General features: G+C 41.1%; 2 long non-coding RNA genes across 3 annotated transcripts; one reads left to right on the top strand and one right to left on the bottom strand.

The window, feature by feature from the left end:
- Positions 1-60: 60 nt before the first annotated feature.
- On the top strand, positions 61-7751 carry LOC122877448. 2 transcript variants are annotated; one of them, XR_006378252.1, is made up of 4 exons: positions 61-3314; positions 4341-4605; positions 4782-7156; positions 7468-7751. It is a non-coding gene; the product is annotated as an uncharacterized LOC122877448 (long non-coding RNA). The 2 variants fall into 2 exon arrangements; XR_006378251.1 differs by having other exon boundaries at positions 61-4605.
- On the bottom strand, positions 7693-12769 carry LOC122877449. The gene is made up of 3 exons (XR_006378253.1): positions 11944-12769; positions 9261-9317; positions 7693-8797 (listed from the first exon to the last, which is right to left on the bottom strand). It is a non-coding gene; the product is annotated as an uncharacterized LOC122877449 (long non-coding RNA).
- Positions 12770-13052: the final 283 nt, after the last annotated feature.

Below are 13052 nucleotides of genomic sequence, written 5' to 3'. Positions count from 1 at the left end.
CTCGGCAACTCACACCAAAACAATCTAGATGGATAAATAACACTACAGGTAAGAGGAAAAATGTGTATTTTTGATTTTGGGGTGGACTGTCCCTTTTGGACACATGTGCAGCAGATTTAGCTTTCTTAGATACAGTGACCTCTAACGGCATTTAGGTCACCCAACAAGACACAGCAGCTGAGTTTAGAACCACAGGTGAAGTTTTAAGTGAGGACACAGCAATGAGGTTTGAAGGGTCAATTCACCAGCATTTTTTCAATACTCTCTCCAGTGATTTTGTATCTAGGATTTCTGCTTCTAACTCCAATAGAATGGAGGTGAATATAATTTTAATGGTGATCACAGCATTGAAAATAACAAATCAAAATCTCTCTCCAGAAACATCTGCATAATCCTCAGAACAAGCTGTTTTCTTTCAAATTAAATCGTCAGTAGAAAGTAATTCCAATGAAAACTTGTCTGTGGATCACAAGCTGTAACCCGCCATCATTTCTGATGGTTTTGTGGTAGTTTCATAATGATAAGACCCATATTATAATTGAAATATTGATTTCCTCCATGTTACTGATCTGCTCCATACCATTGCAACACACAAATAGAAGAAATAGGCTGCAGACAACTCACATCATCTGCCTTTCTTGACAGGCCATAGATTGTTTTCATTACTAAAGTGTTTCTTTAATGGAGAGTTGGCTCTGTGAAGACCTTGATATGAATTCATGTGTTGACAATGTCAAATATGAAAACTTGGGCTGTGTTATTAGGATTGATAGTTTGTGCTACGTACGTAAGATGTTTGCCTCTGTACAAGTCTAACTAATGTAACATCTCAGGTCAGCAGCTGTTCTGCACCATAGACTGCAGCTAATTAACAGTTAGATACGAGAAAGTGGGGGAAGGTACAGTGGATATGATAATCCCATGGTGACATACAGAGGTGATTTGGGTTGACAAAGAGTGGGAAGAAATGTATGCACATGTGTTGGCAGGCCGGAGCCGGCACCCTGTTGATATGGGTTGTTTGATCAATGCATGGGGGTGACTCGCATTTCCTCACTGACCAGCCGCTCTGATCACACCTGAGAATGGAATGCAGCGGCCTGTGAAGATCAAGAGGAATGGGAAGTGTGAACTTAGGCATTTACATAGCATTGTGTACCAGGAGGAGCTCAGGACATATAACCAGCTACTTTTGTATTGCTGCTTCAGACATAGCGGGGAGATTGCCTGGAGAGGTCTCTGTGCTGTGTCTCCAGATATATCTGTATTTGTCTGTACTGTTAGATTGTTTGTATTGTTTGTAATAATCGTGAGGATATAAATACTAGTTAAAAGACAATTGTAGGTCTCGTGTGGATCCCTTCTCATCAACCAACTCGGAGAGAAATTTTCTGACCTCGACAACAACATCCCTTCAAATTTTCAAGGCTGACCTTTAGTGAATTGATCCAAAACCTGTCTGTCATATAACTGAATGCTCAAAAGTCAGATGAATTTATGGGATTGGATGTCACAGAGGTAGTTGAAGATGCATGAGGCTTGACACTAGAGCTTTTCCTTTGTGAATACGCTATCTTCATCATCCTCAATTTAAATTTATATTAAGGAGGGGGATTGTCTCTCGACCTAGGAGTTTGACGTACAGCGAGCAATGAACTGAATGTGTTTTAATTGCTAAATCATTAACACATTTTTTTATGGTGCTGAGTGACATGTTTATCTACTACTAAAGTAACTAATGGTCTGGTAATGAGTTAACGTTAACTCTAATAACCAACCGGTAAAGAAAACGTCGGTAAGTGTTAGCCAGGTCAGGTCAGTTAGCATGCCGCATTAGTTGCCTGTTCTGCCAGCTCGTGAATCGCTAAACTTCACAAACAGCCGTCGTTATTAGCAAGGTGATGACGTGACTTTTTATGCTATTAGCACACTAATATTCTATACTGGAGATGGAATGTAACTGGTCAGTTGACCTTGATTCATTCATTCATTTTGCTCAATCATCTGTTCAGTTTAAGATAAGTCCAGATAACACCGGTAAATATTCCAGACACATACAGACATTATTTGTATTTTATGTCTCCTCGTTTCCCTCACTTGCGTCTTATCGTCGCGTTATGCAAGGAGAGAGGAATCGATGAAACTCGTTTTTAGAGAAATGGGGGCTCAGTTCCAATGTCCCCTGCCCTGCCCTAAACGCTTAACCCTGAACCTTGAACCCTATGCTACTAGATGTTACCTGTGACATCACTGTAAGTATGTGAGTACAGGAGGGTGTGTGGGCTCCAAACTCTGTTTGATGGTCAGAGACACGTTTATGCATAGTATAGTGTGAGGTTGATATTTCAGACTGTATGTAGTTTATTGAACTGGAGTATTTATTGTTGGCTTTCTGTTGATTGGCAAAACCGTTCTGTTGGTCAACATATCTGAATTCAGAATCCTGCCATTATAAGACAAACAACTAGACTACACACACCTAGTGCTGGTTAACAACATGTGTGTTTATAATTAAAAGGAAAATGCTAACTCATTCCATTTTATGTTTATTTTTCTTTTTTGTAATGCACAAGTACGCTGTAATTGCTGTTTTAACATCATAATGCAATGCATTGTGGCTTGTCCCTTTCAACAAAGTCTGCAGAGGTGCGGACATATGGAAGGTGTGCAGAAAAGACTGTAAAAGTCTGCTACAGAGCCCTCAAACACTTTGCTGAATACACAGTGGCAGGAACTCGCGTCAAAGTCTTTGAGTGTGTGAGGGGTGGCATTGGAACTGGGCTGAGATGTCCTTTCCTTTAAACTATCATCTCAAGCGACGGCACAGCTGTATCACTTGTCATTCTACAAGTGTTAACAGCTATGCATGCATTGGAGTTTGTATTTGGACAGATAATGCACATCACATTATCGGTCCAAATAATAAGGGTGTCCTCCAACATGACAAAAGTGAATGTTAAATATAAGTCTCTGCATGTTTCCCCTTAAATAAACAAATGACAAGCATCTGCACATTCATTAAAAGCCCGCATTTTGTATTTATGTTGTGAACAGATCCATCAAACCACAGTTTGTAAACTGCTCAGACACTGCTGTGATGTAGTATCAGAGCAGACGGATCAGCTGCAGTGCCCAATGACTGATTAGAATGAAGGGGTGTGTCGGTCCAATAAAAGACTTGGTCTTCTGTATCCTCGCTCATGTCTCCTCCGGGCAGCCTCTTCGCTTCTCCGACCGGAACTAAGGGAATTGAGATGTCCTTTGTGATGGCGAACCAGATTGATTTCTAAATCAACCGCGGAGCCGGGAGCGAGGTGACATGAAATAAGGCAATTGAGGAGCACCTATAGCTAAATGAGGAAGTTACTGCAGTATTTTATAATGAGATAGTATAATTACACATCATTCTCGTTGGAAACATCAGAATCCAATTCTTCCTTATACTGACTGATAATAATAAAAGAATGATTTTTTTAAATAATTTTTTTTAACTTTGCGAATCAGCAATTGTAACCGTAGCGTAATGGCTTCTGATTCTGGAGAGCAGATAGTAAAAGAGAGAGAAGTGGACAAAGTTAGAGCAATGAGTTGGCAAGCTGGGCCAGCTTTTGATATTAAGCAGGTTACCACTTTTTGATAAAAACTCAGTGGACATAGTTTTTGAAATGTTGGTGAAATTAGCAATGGAAAATGGCCTAAAGAAACATGGCCTCTTTTTGATGAGAGTGCTTTAGAGGGGAAAGAGAACGCTTGCAGCACTAGACAGTTGCACAAGTTTATAATACGATGATTTGAGGAAAGCAGTGCTTGGCGCATGCAGTAGTGTTCCAGAAACCTACTGAAGGAAGTTTCATGAACTTAATCAACAACATGAAGAGCCTTATCAGCATTTGTGGAGGAAACCAGAAGTGGCACTAGATCGGTGGCTTGCTTCCTGTGATGCTTGCGCTTACCAAAAGATGTAAGACCTTATTTTACTGGAACAGTTTAGGGTTGCCGTCACGTGAAATAGAATCAATTTGAATGAATGTGAAGTAAGTAAAACGTGAAAAAGCTGATGGATATGAGGTGGCTCACAGTGGTAGGACTAGTGAAGGTGTTCCCCATACCCGAACATAGCTCATGTGGCTTTTGGTTATGTGTGGAGTTTATCAGCATTTTGTTCGCAACTTTGCTTCCATTACACCACCAAGACTGACCAATCTGTTGCGGAAAGGTTGGAAGTGGGTATGATCTGAATAGTGTCAGGAGGCTTTAGTTCAGATCAGGGCTATTTCGTCCAGCACCCCAGTACTGATAGCTCCCAACCTTATCTTGCTATGTGAATGTGTGTTTTGTAGGTGACTGATCTGTCTTCTTCAGCTTGGGGAGGATGGTCACGAGTTGGACAATAAATGATAACCTACATCCCTAAGTATTTGGTTAGTTTCTGTCTGAGTCTATTGTTTACCTAAATGAACTGAAACCAACAGCAAGCTCATGTAACGTTTGGCATCCCAAGAAGAGGACCAGAGCGGGCTGGCCCGTTCAGGCGGTCAAGTGAGCGACACTGCGGATGACGACTGACGCCACTGCGGACAGTGGGCTGTGCTCACCAGGGTTCAGGTAAGGCCTACATCCTTTTTTTCATTGGTAATTAAGGCATTCAGTTTATGTTGTGGCCTACTTGTAGCCATAAGGCTCAGTAGTAATTAAATCCCGTAGACCTAAAACAAATAATTTTACCAGTACTACCTGTACCGTGACATTAGCGTCTGTGTTGTGGGTTCCCATGGTTCCAGTACCCTATTATCTATGATATCAGTCAAGTCCAGGAAGATCTCCTCTTTGACGGGCAGCAAAGGTAACAAACACTGCACGCACACACAAGCACAGCTGTTGCTTTTGCTTTTTATGATTAGCTAAATGTAACTATTTGAAATAGTAATGTGCTGCTGCCATGTAGGTGGAGTCATCTGAATGTGTCATGGTGAAAAGATAATGCTGAACATGTTGTTGCTCCCATGAATGGAAAATGTCCCTATTAACCTAGTAATTACAGTAACCTGTGGGGATGAAAATTGTTTGAGTTACATATTGAGATTTTTTTGAATGACATATTTAATGAGCATTTTTAATGTTAGGAATAACCATACCCTCCCCAAATTCAGATCTAAGTCCAATATATACAGTTTTTTTTTTATTTGGTGATACACAATACAACAGGTGAACATTGACAGCATACATATACATTGACACAATTGATACGTCCCTAAGACACATTGCATTACATCACCAAGACACTACAACATAATGCTAAGACTAACAACAACAAACAGTAGAGGTAGTGGCAGAGGTATAAAATACAGTGGGTAAGCTTGTAAGTGAATGTGTGTGTGTGTGTGTGTGTGTGTGTGTGTGTGTGTGTGTGTGTGTGTGTGTGTGAGCGAGTGTATGTGTGCATGCCAGGGAACTGTGGAGAGAAGAAAGGCGATGGGATGCGATCATGGGTTTGGTCGTGTGTGTGTGTGTGTGTGTGTTTGTGTGTGTATCTGTTAGGGATGGGACGATATACGATTTTATCGTGGATCGGGATAAAAAGTTGATTGTGGTGAATTTCCATTATCAGGATAGTTGTGAATCAGGATAATTGTGAATATCCTCACATGAATGACTTGAAAAGACCAATGCCAATGCCAGTTGGACTTTATTTTTGTTAAAGGATAATTCCTGTATTTCTTAAGTCAGGGGTAAATTATATATTAGATTAGATTCAACTTTATTGTCATTACACATGTACAAATACAAGGCAACAAAATGCAGTTTAAAGATAGAGCCTGATTTTAAAAATACAGGAATTATCATGCAACAAACAAGCAGCAACCTCTGGGTCTAAAAAATTAAGCCAACCCAGAAGTGCCAAAAACTGCAATTCACTGAATGACCACTTGAGGCTGGCTCCAAATGGGAGTCAATCCCCATGGACCCCCATGTTAAAATGCCCAACTTCATAGCAGAAATTTTGAAATCATAGCAGTTTTGGTCTCTATAGTTAATTTCCCCCTTCATGACAACTGTGAGGGGGGTTGATTTTTTTATAACTCACCTGTTTAAATTATATTAAGACTAAAAGTTCTGCATTAAGGGCATGGCCACTTTGAGTGACAGGCGGGGATTGCTCATGCCATCACAGCTAGTTGTCTGCTGTCTGCTAGCCCGTAACCTCAGCTAATTGACCATCCAAGAAGTCTGTGCTCCAGTTTTTTCGGTGAGTGAAATTCTAGTATTATTGCAGGTAATTAGTAGGTTTCTGTTATACAGTCTTGTTAGCCTAGCTCGTTAATGAGCTAATTAGCCAGCAAATGAATTAACATTAGGTTAGCCTTTGAGCAAGACGCCCTGTGCTAACGTTGCTAACTTAATGGGAGCTGGCCACAATTATTAAACCGGCATGCACCAAAGTCAAAGCTCGGCTATAGGTTGAGGTTCCCGAGTTAGGCAAGGCTAGATTAGTTAAGGCGGGGAATTAAGAGTGCAACAGCCGCTTCTCAGTTTGTGTCGATAGTTGACAACTAATCAACTGATCATTGCAGTTCTATTACTAAGGCATTTTAAGCTTATTACACTCCAGAAATTTGACATATAACATTACGCCTGTATTTCAGGAGGAATTGTGCAAAGTAGCGTAACATTTACTAACATAGACTATATTGAAAATATGTTTTAATTATGTGTGATTTCAGTAAAACTTACACTTACAGAACTTGCAGATTTATGTCAATCGTGTATGAGTGAATGTGGCTTGAAAAAACTATGCATTTGACTGTCACATGAAAAAGCTTCAAAAATAAGCTTAAATAAGAATAGACAATGCAACAGATAAAATATGAGAAGTGTGATGTCCACCACCTTTTTTGTTTTAGCTAAAATAAATTGATTATGACCTGTTGAACACTGAAATAATTTGAGTTGTATTGTTTGCTTGAAAATAAATCTGTGAAAGAGGTAACCTAACAATATATTACTTTATATATCTTTTTGTCTGTGTAAAGTTTTCCTCTAGGTGATCCAGACAGGCTGGACCAGTGGATGTTCAACAGGAGAACACAGAACTGGACTAACAACACTTCTCGACTATGCAGTGAACACTTTGAGAATCATCACTTCAGCACTGACTGTAGGTTACAGAGACCTTTTTTCATATCTTACCAAGAATCAAGCATCTTATTGGTTTAAATTGATGTAGTAGAAGTATTGACCATAATACATTAATATACATCACAATAAATTACATAATATATTACTTAATACTTGATTAGGGCACAGCTTCCTCTGTTAAGGTGAAATTACTTTTAACCAATACAGGCCATACTGAATGTTTTCCAGCAGTGTTTTCTCATGTAATCTTTCTCTCATGTAGAATGTGTGACTGCCCCTGCTTAGACTTTGCTTTGTCAGTAACTGTGTCTACCTATGTTGTCTTTTGAGGTGCCAGAGGAGCTGATTGCAGTATCCAACCAGATCTGGAGCACCTGGGCGCAGTGCTCTACAGGATATAAAAGTCCCATCTTCCACTGTGGCTCGCTCTCTTCCCTGCCAGTGCCTGCACCCTACCTTACCTGAGAATTTTGTTTTACTTTTAACACCTTATCTTACACTATCCACACACATCCACATGAACACTACTGATTTCACTCACTAACACACCTCATATCCAAAGTTACAGTTCAGTTTATTTTCTTTATTACAATAAATAACTTGTATGTATTGCATTTTGTGTCTTTTCCCATTTTTGTCATGGCCTATGGGCCAGGTTATGACAGACCCTTGAGGAAAGTTAGAATGCCTAGGCCAGTGTGATCTGTACTCCATGGTAAAGGGGTTGAAGGCATCACTTGTTTCACAAGACATTGAGATTTTGCCAAATTATGACACTGGGTTATTATGCTTTGGTTCTATCATTATAATTGCTGTTACACATCTTTTCGTTTATTTCAAGTGTACATAAGTCATAAAAAACAACTTGTAAATTTGCGACCTTTTAATATTGATGTTTTTATGAATGCAAGATATGATATGCAAGGGTGTGATTGTAGGGATGAGGAAGATCAGAGGTGGTAGTGTTATGGCTACAGATGATATTTAACAACCATAATGAACATAAAAAATAAACTCAACATTAGCCTTAACAGTCAGGGCTATGTTTAGGTGTGACAAAATGGGTCCTAAAGGCCAAATTCAAAAGCAGTGACACTATAAGCAATTCACTGCATTTGGAGATGGTCTTTAAGGCAATTAGCTGCCGTACTTAAGAACTTATAATTTCCTCTAAGTGTGAAATGAACTCTATCTTTCAAAAATAGCCCAGGACTTTTATGTGTAATGTGAGGGTGCTAAATCATAACACCATTTAAGCATTTTTTTGTAGCTATAACACTGTTGACAGATTTCCTGACCTTGTCGAGCTTCACCAGATTGGCACCAGCCTTCCACCGGCACCTTTTGGGTCACAGAAGAAAACATGACCTTCATACCAGGGTGCCAGGTGAAGCTGGTGCAGGTCCTCCTCCATCACATTGACCAGCTTGACACTGCTGACCTCCCCCATGTTGCTGCCACAGTGGATGAGGAGGACTTTCGGTGTTGCTCTTTGTCGCAGGGACTGGGAAAAGAAGGTAGGAAGGTCTTTCTACCGCAGTCCACCCCAGCCTAACCAACAGACACGGACATCCATCACGCTGAGGTTGCTTCCCATGGTCTCTGCAGCCTCTCTGGCCACCACGCTGGACATAGCTGTCACCAATGATCCACACTGTGACTATGAGAGGAAAATTAGTGTAATAAAGGCTTCAGGTAATAATATAAAGTTAACTATAAAGGGTGGCTCAGTTTTTTATGTTCACAATACAAAAAACAAGGGAGCAACACTAATAGAATATAGATGACATGACTTAGACAGGCAAAGTGGGCGAGGTTCAGCAACCAGGCTTCATCGGCCCACCTCAGCTCCATCCATGCTCCACCTCTTTGCCCATTTTTGGTTTTCCGAGAGATGGGCTGAGTGACGCGCTGCCAAGATTGCAACGCTTCTTGCAATCTTCAATTTCTGTCCGTCACTTTCACTTTTGTTTTCATTCTATTTGCCTCTATTAGTAGTGCCCAATTTTTATTCACAACCAAATTAGTCACTCTCCATCTTTCCATCAAATCAAACACGATTCTTTTACAGAGAGGGTCACAACAGGGAGCAAAATTCCAACAAGAATAAAAATTTTGCTCACCTGTTCGCCGGCTCTGTTGTTGTTCCAGTGACGCCAATTGATGGGTAAGATTCTTAGCTGAGAGATGGTAAGACAGGACACACACACACAGAGTCACAAGTCGACCTTTAATATCAGCTGAGGACTAGTACAAGGAATACTCAAAGAACCAAGAAAAGCTTAACGTATATATACCATTCTAGACATTGACCTTTAACCTTAGTTGAGGCGACCCTTCTTAGTTACCTTCAAAACATATTTATCTTACTTTCCTGGACCCCCAAGACACATCTGGAAACTCACTTGGGGCCCTGTTCTTTACATTAGCTCATAACATGTCATTCCTAACCCTGGGGTTCCATAATGTTCCAAACAGATGTGGTCCTAGTCCAATTGATATATTACAGATAAACAGGATGCAATTGGAAAGACCTACAACCAATCAGAGCAACAAAATGTGCTGAGCGACACATGCAAGTTGGGGTGGTGCTTGGTCCATTTTCAAGCAGGAAAAAAATTGCGGCCTGGTCACAAACTTTCTCAAATTACAGCTTAACAGTACACTAAAATGTGTTTCTGAAAACATTTGAGGTGGGAAATAGGCAATGCAATAACAGAATCTTGCCTAGTTTGACAGTTTGATCTGAGTTTCATGAGCCTGGTGCCTTGCGCTGTATCAACCAATCAGAGCAGTGAAACGTGTGACTTCAAATCTGAACCATGCACCCAGAACAAAAAGGGATCGTTCTTGCGACAAACGGTACAGTTTCCATCGCCTACCGACAGACAAGGCATACAAAAGGATGTGGCTGGAAAACCTAAACTTGAAGAGACCACCCAAAACACTGTATGTGTGCTCTCCAGTTGATCCAGAATGCTGTGACACATGTACTGACAAGAACTAGGAAAAGAGATCATATTTCTCCAATATAAGCTCCTCTGCACTGGTTCTTCTCCTCACCTACAAAGCTCTTAATAATCAGGCAGCATCGTATCTTAAAGAGCTGATAATACCTTATTATCTGACTAGAACACTGCACTCCCAGAATGCAGGGTTACTTGTGGCTCCTAGAGTCTCCAAAAGTAGAATGGGAGCCAGAGTCTTCAGTTATCAAGCTCCTCTCCTGTGGAATCAGATCCCAATTTAAGTTCGGAAGGCAGACACCATCTCCACATTTAAAAGTAGGCTTAAGACTTTCCTCTTTGATAAAGTTTATAGTTAGGGCTGGCTTGGATGAGTCCTGAACCATCCCTTAGTTATGCTGCTATAGGCCTAGACTGCCGGGAGACTTCCCATGATGCACCTCTTTCCACTCTCCTTCTCCATATGTTTGCTTTTTTATCCCATTAATGCATGAACTTGACATCTTCTCTCTCCCGTAGTTTTGTGCTTTCTCGTCTCTCTCCTCCTTGTGTCATTTTCAGCAGGTATTTCTGCAGAGTCTGGATCTGTGATTGTGGGCCACCTGCTGTCCCTGTGTTCCTGCTTGACAACTGCTACTACAATTGTTATTATTAGTCTTATTACTATTATTGTCATTATTATTCCTTTCACTATCATTCCTAGTATTATTACTTTGTTAATATTAATACTACCACTACCATTACATTATTATTATTTTAAAATTCTAGGTGGGATTTGCCTTGTGCCCCCCCCCCCCTCGCTGAGATAAGGAGCCATGCTCTACATCAAAGCCCTCCTGTGATGCCCAAATGCAGTGGTCAGACCCAGGGATGGAGGACCACACCTATTCAAAAGGACCTGCCATCATGTGCAGAATGAGTACTACACCATCCCAAAAATTATCACGCCCTGTTGCAGATAGTATTTTGGAGAGTGATGCAGACTCCCTCTTGTATACAGGGATTACACTCATTGAGTTTCACACCCTTGTATCCTGCCTACAACCATTTGCCCCTACTTCAACATCCATGCGTGTTGTGGACCAAATCCTAATGACCTTAATGAAACTAAGACAAAACTTTGTCATGGCTGATTTAGCACGACGATTTAAAACGTCACCAGGTCAGGTCAGCAAGACTGTTGGAATGTGGATAGACATAATGTCTGATCACACCAAGAATCTTGTTATGTGGTTGCCTTGTGAAACTAACCTACTGTATGTTGCCCCAAGCTTTTAAAGAAAACTTTTCAAACACAACCTGTGTAATTGACTGCACAGAGACTGTCTTACAGAAAGCCAAAAACCTGGACTCTAGAAGTGAATCATACAGTCACTACTATGCCAACAACAGTGTGAATTATTCAGTGACTGTAGATCACACTGGCTCTGAGGAGACTCATTATTCTCTACATCTAATCTGTAACACTGCTGAAGGAGACCATCCGTCTGTAGCTGAAATAGAGGGTCCATCACAGAACTGACATAAGTTTTAAATACTGAGTGATCCTTGAAAGGTTTCGGGGAGCCTTCTGTAGATGACACACTTCTGTGTGGGATCTGGTGTTGATGCTGATGAGCCTGGATGAATGTGGTCTGGTTTATGACATTTGAAATGTATGTGCTTCACCTTTTCTGCTCTACATTCTTCCTTGAACCTGCATTCCACTTCCTCTGCACATCAGTACATGATATCCCTGTCTTTTCCTGTCTGACTGCATTCTCAACCCACTCGGCAGTTGCAAACTGATATTACAAAACACACTGAAAAAAACAAACTATCAGAAGAATCAACATTTTACCCTCTAAAGTACTGCAGCTGCGTGGCTGCAAGATCGCCCTGGTCCAGACACACATGAGCACCCAGCCGTTTGTATCTCACTTGACGTTGAAAATAAAACCCAGGTCAGTGATGTGGGACTTTAAGGCTCTGACTAGGATTTATGTCTGCTTTAAGGTAGAAGAAGTTGTGTTCCCACATGTTTTATTTCCCAATCTCTCTAGAAAGAAGATTAGTGTACCGCTACCATACGACTGTTTATGACCGTTACCGTGGAAAACGCCGGTTCCGGTTCAATGATAGGACGCACCAGAAGTCACGCCCATAATTCACGCAAGGTATCATGGGAGCTAGGAATGAGGTGGACAGACAATAAACTCAACACATCACTTCTATCCATAAACAATCCCAGCAAAGATTCCATGTTATCTGCAAACTCAGAGCACTGTCTGTTGCCACACACCTCCTGCTGTTGCTTTATAAAAGCATAATTCAACCCATCCTTTTGTGCTGTTCCCCCAGCTTCTACACCATGTTAACCCCTCTCAACAAAAAAAAAAAACACAGAGCCATCACACGCCTAGCACTCACAATAGCAAATGACACTGATCACCCCCTCAATCATGACCTCCCATTACTGCTATCTGGATGGAGATACAGGACCTTAAAATGGAGGAGAGCTCACTTCAACCAAGCGGCAACCTTCGGGTCTGAAAAGTGAAGCCAATACGGAAGTACCTTAAACCTACATTCTTTCTAATGGCCAGCAGGGGGCGATTCCACTGGTTGCAAAAGAAGTCATATTGAATAAAAGTCGATGAGAAAATGACCCTACATCTCACTTGATTTATTACCTCAGTAAACATGCTCCTAATGAGTTGATGGTCTCAATCCCTAGTTTCAAGTCTTCTTCAGTAAAATAGACGATAAAGCAAGGTATGCTTTAGGGCGGACGCCAACAGACTCAACAAACTGATCCGTAAGGCCAGTGACATTGTGGGGGTGGAGCTGGACTCTCTGTCGGTGGTCAGAGAGGAGGATGCTGGCCAAGCTACATGCCATCTTGGACAGTGTCTCCCACCCACTCCATGACGTGCTGGTCAAACAAAGGACTAGGTCAAACAAAGGACT

The sequence above is a fragment of the Siniperca chuatsi genome, linkage group LG6 (assembly GCF_020085105.1).
Source record: "Siniperca chuatsi isolate FFG_IHB_CAS linkage group LG6, ASM2008510v1, whole genome shotgun sequence".
Taxonomy (NCBI): domain Eukaryota; kingdom Metazoa; phylum Chordata; class Actinopteri; order Centrarchiformes; family Sinipercidae; genus Siniperca; species Siniperca chuatsi.
The sequence above is the reverse complement of the archived record's forward strand: the minus strand, read 5'-3'. Positions and strand labels throughout refer to the sequence as shown.